Genomic DNA, 15,631 nt, shown 5'->3' with positions numbered 1-15,631 from the left:
AAAAATTGAAAGGTGATAAAGGAAATAAGGTATTTACTGACATCAGAGGGTGAAATGGAAAAGATGGTTTTAAAACAGCTGTGCTGTGATCCACTTCTTCAATTATTTTGGTCTGGGTGCTCTTGGGAAAGAAAGAAAGAAGACAAGTGTCACAGTTTGATAGTCCTACAAAAATGATAACTGAACCTCTGGACAAATAGAGCAGTGAAGTTTGTTAGGAGAATATCCCTATCTATGGAATGGTTTGAGCAATGATTTTCTTGTTTTGGATTTTTTATGATAAACAAACCTATAATATGTAAGTTTATGAAACATGACTCCCTGAAGAATACCATGTAATAACTATCTGGGATTAACAAAAGAGGATATTTAATAACTTAAATATCTCTGCTGTGTGGGGTGACCTACCATCCTCATTTAAAGATCTAACTTCTCTGGTCCAGAAAACATGTGTCAAACTTGGGAAGGGACAATTTGTGGAGTCAGTGGAATGTCTTCTCTCTGCAATTTTTCTTGTAACCTTGTAATTGTTAGTAAAGCTCACTACTGGGAAAATATTCAATACGTTGCTTTGTGTGATTCCAGTTAGACAATCAGATTTTTGTTTTAGCTTGTGTTCTATTTTTTAAATACTTTGCTGAAAATGATTTTGTGATACTTTAATGAGAATTTTTCTATCTCAATTCATAGTTAAATTGGTTTGTACTTTTAACTTGTACATAACCTTTTTAAAGTTTGGATAATAAACTTATATTACTTTTATAAAAGAAACTGAGACCCATTCCCTACTTTTTTAAGTTGAGGTATAGCTAAAACAGCATAAGAAGTTACATAGAGACTTGAGCATATACCCATGGTTTCTTATCACCACTAATTTAGTATTTAAAATGATAGAACCATCAGGTCCCATTTGGTTTGTCGCTGACAATAGGTTATGTAGGGATCTCACTGTAGACTGCAGATATCATGATGCTTTCTTCTTAGTACTATGTGGGACTGTAGGCTTCCATGACAGTCCAGAAGATTTGCCTCCAATTGGTGCCTAGAACAAAGCCTGAGATTTTGCTTAATAAAGAGTTGTAACTGCTGAGATCTATGTAACTGCTGAATTGTTGACCTTGGCCAAAATAAAAGCAGACTGGACCTATGGGATGATGTTCTTCCATGTCTGCACAGTTAATGAACAACATTCCCTTGCACTAGCAGGGTTGGAGATGAAGAGATACTAGAAAGTTGGGTGGGCTGGAGCATTGAATGGAGCTTCATCACAGAATTTCAACAGAAATCAAGGGTTTGCTTATTTGTTCAGCCCTCAATACCTGTGGCTGTAACTGTGTTTCTGTCATCTTTACCTGCCTTTCCATTGTTTGAGAATGCTAATTACTTGAAAAACACAGGAATGCAAAATTTTAGCAGATAAAGAAATTTACAACTAACTTGAGAAGACTCAGTAATCTGAAAGAAGACCAAGCTAAATGTCCAGAATAGGTAGTTTCCATCATACGTAGAAGTGACAGAAGAAACTGACTTTAATTCAAGCCAAACTTAATAAGAATTTTAAGGAGTTAAACTTAAGATATGAAAAAGACTTCCTGAAATTTTAAAACAGCAATTTTGGAATTAAAAACTGCAAGAGATTAATTGAAAACAGGATTGTTACTTCTAAGTATCTGATTCACATGATTAGATTAGTCGGTCTTATGATTTTATGCTCATATATCTCCCTTCATATTTTTGAAAATTATGGACCTTTTTGCATGTTTTAAGGTGATATCTAAAATGAACTTCTCCAAGATTAAAAAGTTGCAAATAAATGTTACCACTTTAGCATATTGCAAATAGTGACATTACAAAATAAAAATGTTCATACCATTCATTATATCAAGATATAAAAATGCCAACATGTATCCAAAAAAACCACCAAAAACAACTTTCAAGTACATTAAAATAGTCTTTTCTAAAGTTGGAAATTTTACATTAATCTTTCTTCTGGAGCTCATATTTCCATATACTTCTTTCAGAGAATTTTATACTAATGTAAAATATTTTGAAATTGTAGCTCTTTTTGATGATGATTCTATAATATTTATTTGCTATGTATATGTATATGAAGTATATTTATTAAAAAAACATCTTGTCACCCTAAGGTTTTAAGTATTAAAAACAATATACTAGTTTGAGGTACTATTTTAGCAATATTGGTTATATTTTAGTTATATATTTTAGACAATTGGTCTAGCATAAATATATTACTAATTTTAAAGTAACAGAAATGTATACCACTTATAAAGGTAAACGGGTCTTAATTCTCAATAGTTCATTTAGCTTTGTATGATTATCTTTTATTGCTTGTAGGAGACAAGTTTCAAAACTTAGTCTATTGCTAATTTCAATTTATATTAATGCAACATTGACACAATTTGTTTAATATAAATAAATGCACACAAATGGGATGAGCTTCACTGTGCAATACCACTCAGCAATAAATCATGCAGTGTTCTGTTATAGAAAATTATCCATAATGATTATTCCATTGACAAATCAATTATTTATTCCATTTATTTTGAAGACACAGGACTGGAAATATGTGATGTACAAAATGATTTATTTCCCAGTTATTAGATACATTGATTAGACAATATTGTTTAGGAGTAAATAATAAAAGTGAAAAGAAGAACAAGAAAATAATTATCACAAAAATTAGGATAAAGGTTTCCTCAGAAAATAAAGTTGGTCATGTTTGGTTTGGGGCACAGCAGAGGATTCCAGAGAAAGAAGAGCTGTAACTGGATAAGTTAGTTATACCTTAAAACGTTACACATCTATATTATATATATGCTATATGTATTCTATATATATATGCATATGTGTGTATATATGTGTAGATATATAACATTAGAATAAAATAAGACTTTAAAAAATATCAATAAATTCGTAACACACAGGCTAAAACTAGCAATAAGAGAATTTAGATGAAGTAATAAATTTGCTTGATGAAATTTTATGAAATAAATACAACCATATTGTTATCACTCATATAAAAATATTTACATTAACTGAGCCTTTGGTGTCTCGCTTACTCTCCCAACAAAGTTTACTATCCCACAAATTAATAATCTGTTTTAAACTTAATATAGATGGAAGTATTAGTATGTACTGTTGATCTTCTTTGGTTCACTCTTATGCTGTGAGATTCACCTATGTTTTTGAGAGGTCAATAGTTTTGTTTATTTTTATTTATTTCATGTTTGTATAGCAGTTCTGTCCAATTATGAATAATGTAAGCCACATATGTAATTTTGAATAGTAATAACACCAAAATAATAAAAATAAACAAAATTAAATTTAAAAATGTATCTTTTCTAATCCAATACATTCAGGTGGTATTGTATTAAAATATAACCAATATAAAATTAAGAATGAGGTATTTTACATTTTTTTAAACTAAATTTTCAAAATCCACTGCGTATTACACTTACAGAACATCTGAAATCTAATTAGTCTAGATTTCAAGTGCTCAGTAGCCTCATGTAGCTAGTGGCTGCTATACTGGACAATCCAGCTAGTTTAGCATTCCCTTATATTAATTTATTTGTCCATTCAACTGTTAATTATCACATGCAATCTTTCTAGTTTGGGGCTATTACTATCAGCATTGCTATGAACATTCTAATATATATTTCTTGGTGTTCATATATATGTAATTCCATTGCATGTGTATTCAGAAGTGGAATTACTGATTTATAGCCCATGGATTTGTTCAAGATTATAATCTTGTAACCTATAAGTTACAGGCAAACAACTTTTCAAAGTAGTTGTACCAATTTACCCTCCTCCTAGCAGTATGAAAGTGTTCCAGTTATTTCACATCCTCCCAAAGAGTTCGTATTGTCATTTATTTTATTAATTTTAGTCACACTGGGTGGGCATGATTTTAAGTTGCATTTCCTTGATGAAAAATGGCATTTAGCACGTTTATGCATTTATTAGTCATTTCGATATCTCTTGTGTGTGAAGTACCCATTCTGAGTTTTGTCTAATTTAAAAATTGGTTGTCTGTCTTTAGTTATTTGCTTTTATAAATTATTTACGTATTTTGATATATATTCTGGATACACATACACACACATATTAAAGGATTTACTTTACCAGACACCAAGACTTAGTATGAGTCTGTAGAAATTAAAGCAATGTGGGATGGACAAAAGGACAGTTAAATAGAGTACAGCAGAATAAGGAATCCTGAAACAGTCTCACGCATATAGGCACTTAACACATATCAAAAAAAAATATATATATATACTATATGTGTATATATATATATATATATATATACATATGTATATATGACGTGCATTAGGGAAAGGATGGTATTTTTAGTAAATAATGCTGGATAAATGAATAAGCCAAATAGATTTTTGGGTATCAATATAAAACAAGAAGATGTCCTCAATCTCTCCTTTACACCATACACAATAATAAATGTCAGATAAATTGTAGTCCTAAATATAAAAAGTGAAATAAAAAGCTGTTTAAAAAATGTTTTAAAGGGCTTCCCTGGTGGTGCAGTGGTTAATAATACACATGCCAATGCAGGGGACAGGGGTTCGAGCCCTGGTCCAGGAAGATTCCACATGCCGCGGAGCAACTAAGCCCGTGCACCACAACTGCTGAGCCTGCGTTCTAGAGCTCGCGTGCCACAACTACTGAATCCTGTGTGCCTAGAGCCCGTGCTCTGCAACTGGAGAAGCCACTGTGGTGAGAGGCACTCACAAGGCATCAAGTAGTGACCCCCACTAGCCGCAACAGGAGAAAAGCCTGCACGCGGCAGTGAAGATCCAACGAAGCCAGAAATTAATTAATTAATTAATAAAATAAATTTATAAAGAAAAAAAAGGATGAAATAAAAGTGATAAAAAATTTGAAAAGGTGAAAAGTTTAAATAAATGTTTTAAAAACTTTTATTGAAGTATAGTTGATTCACAAAAGTATATTAGTTTCAGGTGTACAACATAGTGATTCAATATTTTTATAGATTATACTGCACTTAAAGTTATTGCAAAACACTGGCTATATTTCCCTGTGTCATACAATATATCCTTGTTACTTATCTATTTATACATAGTAGTTTCTATGTCTTAATCATTTACCACTATCTTGCTCCTCTAGTTTGTCCTCTGTATCTGTGACTGTTTCTGATTTATTGTATACATTTGTTTGTTTTATTTTTTCCCACATGTTTTGTTTGTTTGTTTGTTTTCCACAGTGGATTCACCAATTTACATTCTCATCAACATTGTACAAGTGTTCCCTTTTCTCCACATCCTCACCAACATTTGCTGTTTGTGGTCTTTTTGATGACGGCCATTCTGACAGTTGTGAGGTGATATCTCACTGTGGTTTTGGTTTGCATTCCTCTGATGACTAGCGATGTTGAATATCTTTTCATGTGCCTGTTGACCATCTGTATATCTTCTTTGGATAAATGTCTATTCAGGTCTTCTGCCTATTTTTTATTCAGGTTTTTTTTTTGTGTGTGTGTGTGTTGAGTTGCATGAGCTGTTCATATATTTTGGATATTAACCCTTTATTGACCATATCATTTAAAAATAAATTTTCTCCCATTCAGTAGGTTGTTCTATTTTGTTTTGTTTATGGTTTCCTTTGTTCTACCAAAGATTTTAAGTTTAATTAGGTGCCATATGTTTCTTTTTTAAATTGTTTAAATTGTTATGCCTTAGGAGACAGATCCAAAAATAGTGCCAGGATTTATATCAAGGAGTGCTGTGCCTATGTTCTCTTCTAGGAGTTTTATGGTTTCAGGTTTACATTTAGGTCTTTAACCCATTTTGAGTTTATTTTTGTATATAGTGTAGGGAAATGTTCTAATCTCATTCTTTTACATGTAGCTGTCCAGTTTTCCCAGCACCACTTATTGAAGAGACTGTCTTTTCTCCATTGTGTACTCTTGCTTCCTTTCTTGTAGACTAATTGACTATAGGTGAGTGGGCTTACTTTTGGCTCTCTATTCTGTTCCATTGACCTGTGTGTCTGTTTTTGTGCCAGTATCATGCTGTTTTAATAACTGTAGCTTTGTAGTGTAGTCTGAAGTCAGGGAACATCATTCTTAGAGCTTTGTTCTTTTTTCTTAAGATTGCTTTGGCAATACAGGGTCTTTTATGGTTACATAAACTTTTTAGGATTATTTGTTCTAATTCTGTGGAAAATGTCATGGGTGTTTTGATAGGAGTTGCATGAAATAATAAAGCTTTTAAAAGCTAACCCAAGAAAATACTCTAATGATACTTGTATAGGAAAAACAGAAGGCATAAAGTAAATGTTGATTGGATTTTAACTTTTTAATGTCACATGTTTACTTACATCTGAGTCTTTGGCTAGTCTTTGATAAAATTTTATTTGCAAATTATGTAAATTATTGAACCCATTGTTAATAGACAATAAAATATTTAAAAGTTGCAAAAGACTCTATAGTAAATAGTAGTCTTCTTTCTAGCTTTTGCCCTCAATCATCCAATTAACCTTCCTAGAAGTAATTGTCATCCTTTTCTTGGACATATTTCAGAGATTTAAAAAGAAATTTATTTACCTCATTTTTGTTTCACTCTCTATTTTGGAGCATAATTTCCATTCAGAATATAAAATCCAAATGTCAAATAATAATTCCAGTTACATACAGAATACTTGGACCTCCACTCCATCAGAATATAAAGTTATTGTACCTTTCCTTCAGTGAAGGACTTCATTGCAAGTTCAAATATCTCTGCATTTAATTGTGGTGATAATTATGCTTCATTTGGATATGAAGTTTCGTGGAAAAGAAATAAGACTCCAGGACCATAAATTCCCCAAAGTGACAACTTATGAAAGACTCTCCACAAATACTTTTAGAATTCCCAGTTCCTGACATTGATCTTTAAGTTCTGTTCCTGTTTGTGTATGTACCTTTTCATTCAAATATATTATTTTATCAAGCACTCCATGAACATGTGCTATTACTTAGCACTATACTTGATGTCAAAATATATGAATATAAAGAATCTCCTAGTTTATATATAAGAATGTCATAGTGAGTGTTATAGACAAATCTGAAGGCTTATACTAGAGACCATATTTAACTTAGAAGAGACTAAAAATAAAATTCAGAGAAAACTTAGCATAGTTTAGATCTGAAGTTTCTCATGGGAGGAAGAAACTTTTGGCCTGGGCCTCAAATAATAAGCAAAAAGGAATTCAGATGAAGACTAGGACAGGTTAAGAAGATGAACTACATCCCAGAGAGGGCAGCCTACCACTCATTTACTTATTCATGCACTGATGCAAACATTTATTGCTGAACTACTATATGCTAGCTGTTTTGTAAGACATTGAAAATAAAAAAGTGAGTTATTATACAGGAGTCTACTGCATAGTGAAAAACGATAGTACTTCAAACAGATGGTACTAATACAATTGTGATGTGGTTTAGATATAAAAACCCAGTGCTCCCTTGATGACCTTTAGTGGTTGCTGTTAAGATACTAGACCCCTGTATTTACTTTTAGGGTCTCTTGTGCCTGTTGCCTCCTATCTGTTTGATTTCTCTGGTAGTACCTTTATTACTAACTCAAGGGCCTGGTTAATTCATATTATAGCACATAAATTGTTGTAAAACTCTTGATAGAATGTATCATGAAGTCCATAAGCTGGATTGAGGGAATTGCGGCATCACCAGAATACCTGGTGTGGTTCCCCTAGGTATTTCTTTAATAACTCTTTTCCATGCTCACTTCAGGAGTAGATATGCTAAAACTGAATCCCAGTCAGTCATGCTCTGCTTTACTGTGAGGTAGAGCAAAGATCTACTGGCTCTTTGTAGGCACAGAATTCCTATAGACATTTGAGAATTTTAAGTAAAACTTTCCCACCCAGCCGAAAGTGTCCAAGCTGATGTAACTGTACAACTTTGCAAAAACATTTAATTCCTCTACATAGATCTCCTGTTAGAATATAAATGGGACAGGTGCAAACATAGTACACATGAAACCTGATATGAGGATAAAAATCTGTGACTCTCAGTTATATAATTCAGACTAAGGATCTAAATCTTTTTTAATAAAAAGATCTGGAGTCTGGAATCAAATACACCTGAGATTAAGATCCCGACTTCTCCGTTAACACTTAGACTGTTTAAGGAAATGTTTCCTCTCATATTAAATGAACTTATGATATTAATTTAAAGGGCTTTAAGATATATGGGTGAAATTCCTAGGATAATCCCTCTTCCTCAACATCTATGACAGCATTTGCTTGAGGTTTATTTTGAAAGCATCTGAAAATATTAGGAAAAAATAACTGTGATGAAAGTGGAAGGTATGAAGTCACTTAAGTGTCAGTGATTGTAAGTTATAAATACAAAAGACATATACAATTATGGAACATATAAATTAAGTAAGCTGAGGGGGCAGGGAAAGTGAAAAAACAAATGAATAAACAAAGAACACCACACATACAAAAAAACCAAAACAAAAAAAGACACAAAACTATTCCAACAACTGAAGAGTGAAATATTTTTCAGAGAAGACACATTATATAAAAAGGGGACAATGGAAGAGAGAACCTACATAGAATAAAGAGAGAACCTATATAATAGAGGAGCAAATATAATTAATAGCCTGGAAGGAAGGAAACAACAGTGTCATGCTTACCTCCATCCTGGAAAATGCAAGATGAGGAAAGCAGAGGAAGCTTTTTGCTCTTCATTTCTTAAAATTAATTATTTGACTTTATAAAGAAATCACTAGTCAATCTGATATTATAACTCTATTCTCTGGCTATGTGCTCTCTTAGATACTAAATTTTGCCTTATGGTGACAGAAGTTAATGGCATAGATATATTTATAAAGGCAACTATTAAAGAATCTCATGGCTGAATTACAAAGAAGGATTATTCTACCTGCAAGGTCACAATTTATAATTTTAAAAATCATCACATAAAAGAGTATTATTTATAATAAGAGCTCCAAGAAAAGTTTTAAAATTTACAAAGTTACCTAAGCTAAGTATCAGTAGTTTGTATAAAGTATTCGACTTCTCATAATTTAGATCCTGTGGCGATTAAAAAAAAAATTATAGGCCATATATTAACTTTAGAACATAGTGAAATCCTGAGTAGAGTGAAAGAAGAAATTGTTGACCAGTTGGGTGAAGTTGTCCTCTACCACGTTGTACAAAGGTATAGGGGGAAGTGTGGTCTTTTGGGGAACTGAAAGAGCCAACGTAACAGTGAAGTATAATCATCATGTTTTCTTGGGTGTGGGGTGGAAAGAGGTGTGTGTGTGTGTGGTTATGTGTCTGCTGGGGAGCTCAGACTTAAATTTAATATTAGACCACAATAGTGTTATAATCATAGGTTCCTAGATGTTTAGTGTTTTTATTACTCTATTTCTCTAGGTTTTTTTCCTGTTTGTTTTTATGTTTGCCAGTTTAATAGTCCAGCTTTGTAATAAGATATCTCTACCCCCTTTAGATTGGATCAGAAGGAAATAAATGAGGGGAGGTATGGGAGAGATGTAAGGAGAAAGAAAAAAAAATAAGGAAAGAATATCACGACCTTTGAATAATTTTTGTTGGAAAGAGGAACAGAAAGATATTTTTATTAAATATCCCTAGTGCACATGAATGTAAAATGTGACTAGTACACATCCTGTTAGTTAATTTTTTCTATCATTCTTGTGTTAGAAGAAATAGAATAAAAATTAGAATGAAAGAAATTGAATCAGCTTCTATAGATAACAAAGAGAAGTCTGTGGAGTGGATTAGTTAATATAAACACCCAGACTGTAACATTTACTCCTGAGCCTTACCTTAAACATTAGAAGAATTCAGTTCAGGGTAAAAACATATTTCATATTTGTATCTAAGTTCTAAAGAGATAACCAAGAAGACTAAAATTAGATCCCTAGAGTCCTCCAAATGGAAAACATAAATATATGTAGAAACTTACATGTTCTTGTAGTTGAATAACCTTCAATTTGATTGATAATTTAACACTGTAAATAAAAAGTAAGTTTTAATTTACTAGCTCAGTAGAGGTTGTTGGAAAATTTAATCTTTTGGGTGAGTTCACATTTTTTTTTTTATTCAGTATGCGGGCCTCTCACTGTTGTGGCCTCTCTCGTTGCAGAGCACAGGCTCCGGACGCGCAGGCTCCGGACGCGCAGGCTCCGGACGCGCAGGCTCAGCGGCCATGGCTCACGGGCCCAGCCGCTCCGCGGCATGTTGGATCTTCCCAGACCGGGGCACGAACCCACATCCCCTGCATCGGCAGGCAGACTCTCAACCACTGCGCCACCAGGGAAGCCCAAGGAGTGGGGGGTGAGGGAGTTCACATTTGCATAACAAAATATATTATCCATAATTAACTAACCTTTAGAAAATTCTATTTTTAATTTCCTCCTGTCAAGATATCTGGATAATTCGAAGTTAATAAGCATTGCATATAAGCAACTGCATTAGTGTAAGCTATGGTTACCATTAGATGGATGAAGCAGTCAAATCCTAAATTAATTTAAGAGTTGTCAACCTATCACATTGTTCACTTGAAAACATATGGAGAAATATGTTATATCATTTCTAAATAACAAAAAATGTCATCATTTTATAAAGTAGTAAACTAAAGTAACCTATTGATCAGCAATGTTTGATCAGCACTGTTTTCTTCCAAGTCCTTCCTATTTTGTGAACATCCGACTTTTATAACTTATCAGAGCCTAAATGAAAAGCTTATTATTTTAACTGCTAGATTTTTATGTGTATATTCTGCCATTAATATATACATACACATATTATTATATTACACACACATGTGAATCAGAAATGCTCAAATGAATTTGCTCAGAAAAATGAAACAAATATCTTGTACATTAATAAAATGCTGTACTTGGAGCCATATTTTCTTTTTTTTTCCAGGAACTTTTCTGAGCTATTGTAGCAATAGTGATTGGAAAAAAGGAGCAAGAATAGAGAGAATAAATAACAATATCTGTTTAAGAATAAAATGTACAGAAGAAAGATTGGGAAAAGCAGAAGGTGGTTGGTTGGCAGAGATACTATGAAGATTTTATCAGCAAAGGAACACCTATTATTAAGCATCTGTAGAAAGCCACTAGATGTTTGACCAGGCATGGGTATTAGAAATTGTTGTGAGGTGTCTGTCTGGTCAGAAGGTAGAATGGATGAAGGAGCTGTCTTTTCTATAGGATGGAAACCAATTGAACTTTATTGCACAAAATTTAATTACAATACTATTGACAATGATAATGTACATTACTATTGTATTATTATATTTTAAATTATGGCCATACAGGATTATAAAATATTCTAGATAATTGAAAACCAAAGTTGCATAAGCCTACAGAATCAGTAATATGTCCAGTAGACAGTTCCAACAACACTCCATTAAAAGGACACCTAGAAACGTCTTTTGCCTATTTTCAAGTCTAGCTATGAAAAGAGTTAAAAAGGAGTTAAAGTTTACATTCTGACAAAATTGTTTTCCCCCTCCTAACATTCTCAACTAATAAGAAATATTTGTGCTTCTTGGGATTTGATGGATTTTTTTAATAGGAAAAAAAAATAACAAAAACAGTTATGAAGAAAACATCCATCCCCCACCCCCCCACACACACACACCCTGCCAGAGTGTTATCAAGCTCTGGTAAGTGCTATATCCAGTCACTACAGCACATAGCAACAAACACTGCAGTTGCAGGTGACAGTATGAATTTAAATTACATCCAGTGTTCTGTGGGACTCCAAGAGGCCTTCTACATCAGTTTAAGTGTGCACATGAGACACCCACAAGATGAAGTGTTGCAAACTAGTCTGGCCATTTATGTCTTTCTAGTTTACTAGAGTTTTCACACAATAAATATTGGTCTTCTACTTATCAAAGCATTTTATGATTAAACTGACTAAAGAAATCTAGGATCTTTGTTCTGAAAGATGATAAATATAAAAAAAATACAACTTGTCCCAAGACAATTCTAGAAGGATTGGCAATCACATAGAATTTGCAAGTTTACACACATACACACACTCACTTATAATTATCTAATCTGACTTCACAGCCTTACCTTTTCAAATAATGCAGTCGCACAATTTCCTTAAATGTATATCCAGTTTCTACTCGATATTATTTACCAGATTTTTAAAATACTGGGTTTTTTCTTTATAACATATTTTATAAAATGTAAAGGGGCCAAACCTTATTAAAGGCCCAAACTAAATAATTCCTTTCACAACCTGAATTTGTTTCATTATTCCCTACCACAATAATTACCAACATCCTCCATCTAGTTATTTGAAAAAGAAATTATCTATCTATAACCCTGATCTATAGATTTTACTTCTTGAAAATATCTCGTCTTTCTGCTTATCTCCATCTCCAAGTTCACCTTGGTTCAAACCAATATTATCTCTTAATAGAATTACTAGGCTATTGTTATCTAGTCCATGATCCTTTTGTCATACAAAATTCATAATTTGAAGTCATTAAGAGTTAAATTGCTTCACATTCTTACAAGAATATCTTAAAAATACATTCTAATACTAATCTATAGATTATAAAACAAATAAAAAATAATTAAATATTATGTCATACACATAAGATAATTTAACACAATATTATATAAAAATGCAAAGACACCTCTTCTTAAGTAAATATTATAGACCACTACCTCTGGGGAAAAATGTAGAGAGAAAGAAAATAATTATCTTATTATATAATTAATATGTTTTTATTAGTATGAGTGTTATATATCAGCCTTTTAAAGTCAACAGCTCTGGTAAAATGATGAAATTTGTTAAGGCATAATTTCTCATGTAAATAAATTAATATTTTATTTCTGTTCCCCCTCCACTGATCTTTCTTTTTCCCCAATAACTTCACTCATTTAGATGAATCAAAGTAAGACTAATACAAGGTTTTTATGGGAAACTCATTTTATTGAAGACCTATGAAATTATAACAGAGACAACAAAATCTTGTCACTAAATATACCTGAATTTCCAATCCATACACCTACAGGAAGTCCTCTACTCAACCTCTCATTCTTCAGGGGTCATATTGCAGGGAGTCACTGTCTATTTTCCAATTGATTGTCCTCTCAGATTCTAGAGATTCCCATAACTCCTGCCTTGGCAGCCTGCAAAGAGAAATGGAACATTCCTTTACATTACAAATGTGCCCATCCAAGGAAGACATTGTGTGTACTAGTTAAGCAGAGTGATTTAGCACTTCATTGCTTTGACCAACACATTTTCCTTTGAATCTAGGAACTAATTAATTAAACTAAATTAAATTAGTTTAATTTGAAATCAACCCTAAGAATTTTAAGATTACACAAAAAGTCAAAGGACTCATTAACTATGTTCCTTTATAAAAGGCCTGTGCTCCTTCATTACCATTGTGAAGGTAATGAAGGTTGCAGTTAGCACAATGAGGATGAAGTGATCTTTTCATTTAGGTTTGGGAAAAAAAATATTAACCCAATAAAAAGGATGCATGGACTGGTCCTACGTGCTACTGTAAAGGAAACTCACTCCACTAAGAGAAGTTAATTCTGGGACTCTGGGTCAGAGCTGATCTGTTTTATCAGTTGTGACCAGCAGCTTATCACATACTCAGCTCCTCATAACCCAAAGGCTGTGCCTCTAAATGTTGGCTGAATTGTCTTTATTTTGTTACTAGATAACAAAAGTTTTCTAAATAAATATATATCAACAATCGATACATTATAGAATAAAAATAAATGTTAAGAAAGGACACAAGATATGAAAAGAATATTATTATTTTCCATAACTTTTAAGTTATTTTAAAAATCAATCATAAAAATGCTCAATTGATCATGGAAAATAGAAAAGTACACAGATAATTTACAGAGAAAAAATAATAAAAATCAAAAAAATAATCATATAAACCAATATAATTTCCATTTGGTAATTAGTGAAATGCAAATTATATGCAGCAAATTATAGTAACATGGTTATATAATTTTTCAATCATCCCACTGGACAGAATAATAGAAAATAAAGCTCAGCTATTGTAAAGGGAGAGAAGATCGATATCCTCAAAAATTGTCGGTTGGAGAAAATATTGGTTAATCTTAAATAAACAAACAGAAAACATCTATTACGAACCTCAAATGATTTTTCACTTGATTAAATTATTTTATTCAATTTGTTTATCCTGAGGAATAATCATGACTTTAGAAAAAATATTTTAACATATATGAACAGTAATAAATTATGTGCCCACAATTAGAGAAATATCTATTATAAAATAGCAGTAAGTTAGAATAGTTTCAACATTAAAATATTATTTCCAAGAGAGAAATTTAGTAACATGGGGTAATATTGATAATCATACTATAATTTTAAGTTAAGAAATTTTAAATCTGTATCATCACTCTCAATCACATTTCCTCCTTTCCAGTAAGAGGATTAACACCTTACTGTCCTTTCCCATCTGACTTGCAGGATTACACTGTAGAGAAAATATGATTCTCCACCTCATTATTAGGCTGCCCACATGATTTGCCTTGCCAAGGGAAAGTGGAAGTCATGTACACCAATGACCAGCAAAATTTTAAAAGGTACTATATGTTTCCACTCCTCTCTTATAATTTGTCAGACTCATATATAAGTATATGTGTGTGTGTACAAATATGTGTGTATATATAAATTAAATGAATGAATTAAATTATGTATAATAATAAAGCACTAAGTTAATATATATTAACTTTAATATATATTATATATTTAATTCAGTAGCTTTTGACTTCAAAGGTAGATGTAGGAGAGCTTATAAAATATATAAAATATAAAGAGATTATTGATAAAATTAATAAATGTATAAAATATTATGCAAATCATATTTATAAATGGTTTATTGTATGGATTAGTACACATAATTACAATTTAATTATCATATTCATGAAAAATAGCTTTATATGCATTTGCATTCAGTCATGAGTTTTATTTTCATAATATGAATATGACAAATATTTTAACATCTATATGCATCTTATATTGTAAAATTTTTATGTATGATTAAAATAATTTAATTCATAATATATAAAGTGTGATTTTTTTTCAAACCTTTTTTGTAAATTTTGTAATATTTTATTTATAGCATGTACCTTCCTAAAGACATGCTAGGTATTTACCTTTTTGACTATGTATATTTGAGAAAGCCTAAAGGTATAGAATGTGGTGTTTGAAGTTTGCAATTCTGATCGGTATAAGACTACCATAAGTCTGTATTCCTATTTTATGGAGATTCTCATGGTAATTATATTCTATGGTATATTTTAAAATTTACAGATACCATTAACAAGACTAAGAGTGGCTCATTGCCAGCACAAAATTGGCAGAATAAGTAGATAATCAATATCTGTTTCCTGCACGGTATTTAGCTGGTGTTTACTCACATTTATATACAATCTATCCAGATATCTAGATCCAAGCAAAACTTGAGTAAAAGACCTGAAACGGTTCATTTCCAAATAAACTTAGCTATATAGTCTGTTTTCTATTCATTTTACATTCAGTCTCTCATCTTTCATCTTTT

Source organism: Globicephala melas, chromosome 4 (genome assembly GCF_963455315.2).
Source record: "Globicephala melas chromosome 4, mGloMel1.2, whole genome shotgun sequence".
Classification (NCBI taxonomy): Eukaryota; Metazoa; Chordata; class Mammalia; order Artiodactyla; family Delphinidae; genus Globicephala; species Globicephala melas.
Note: the sequence above shows the minus strand (reverse complement) of the source record.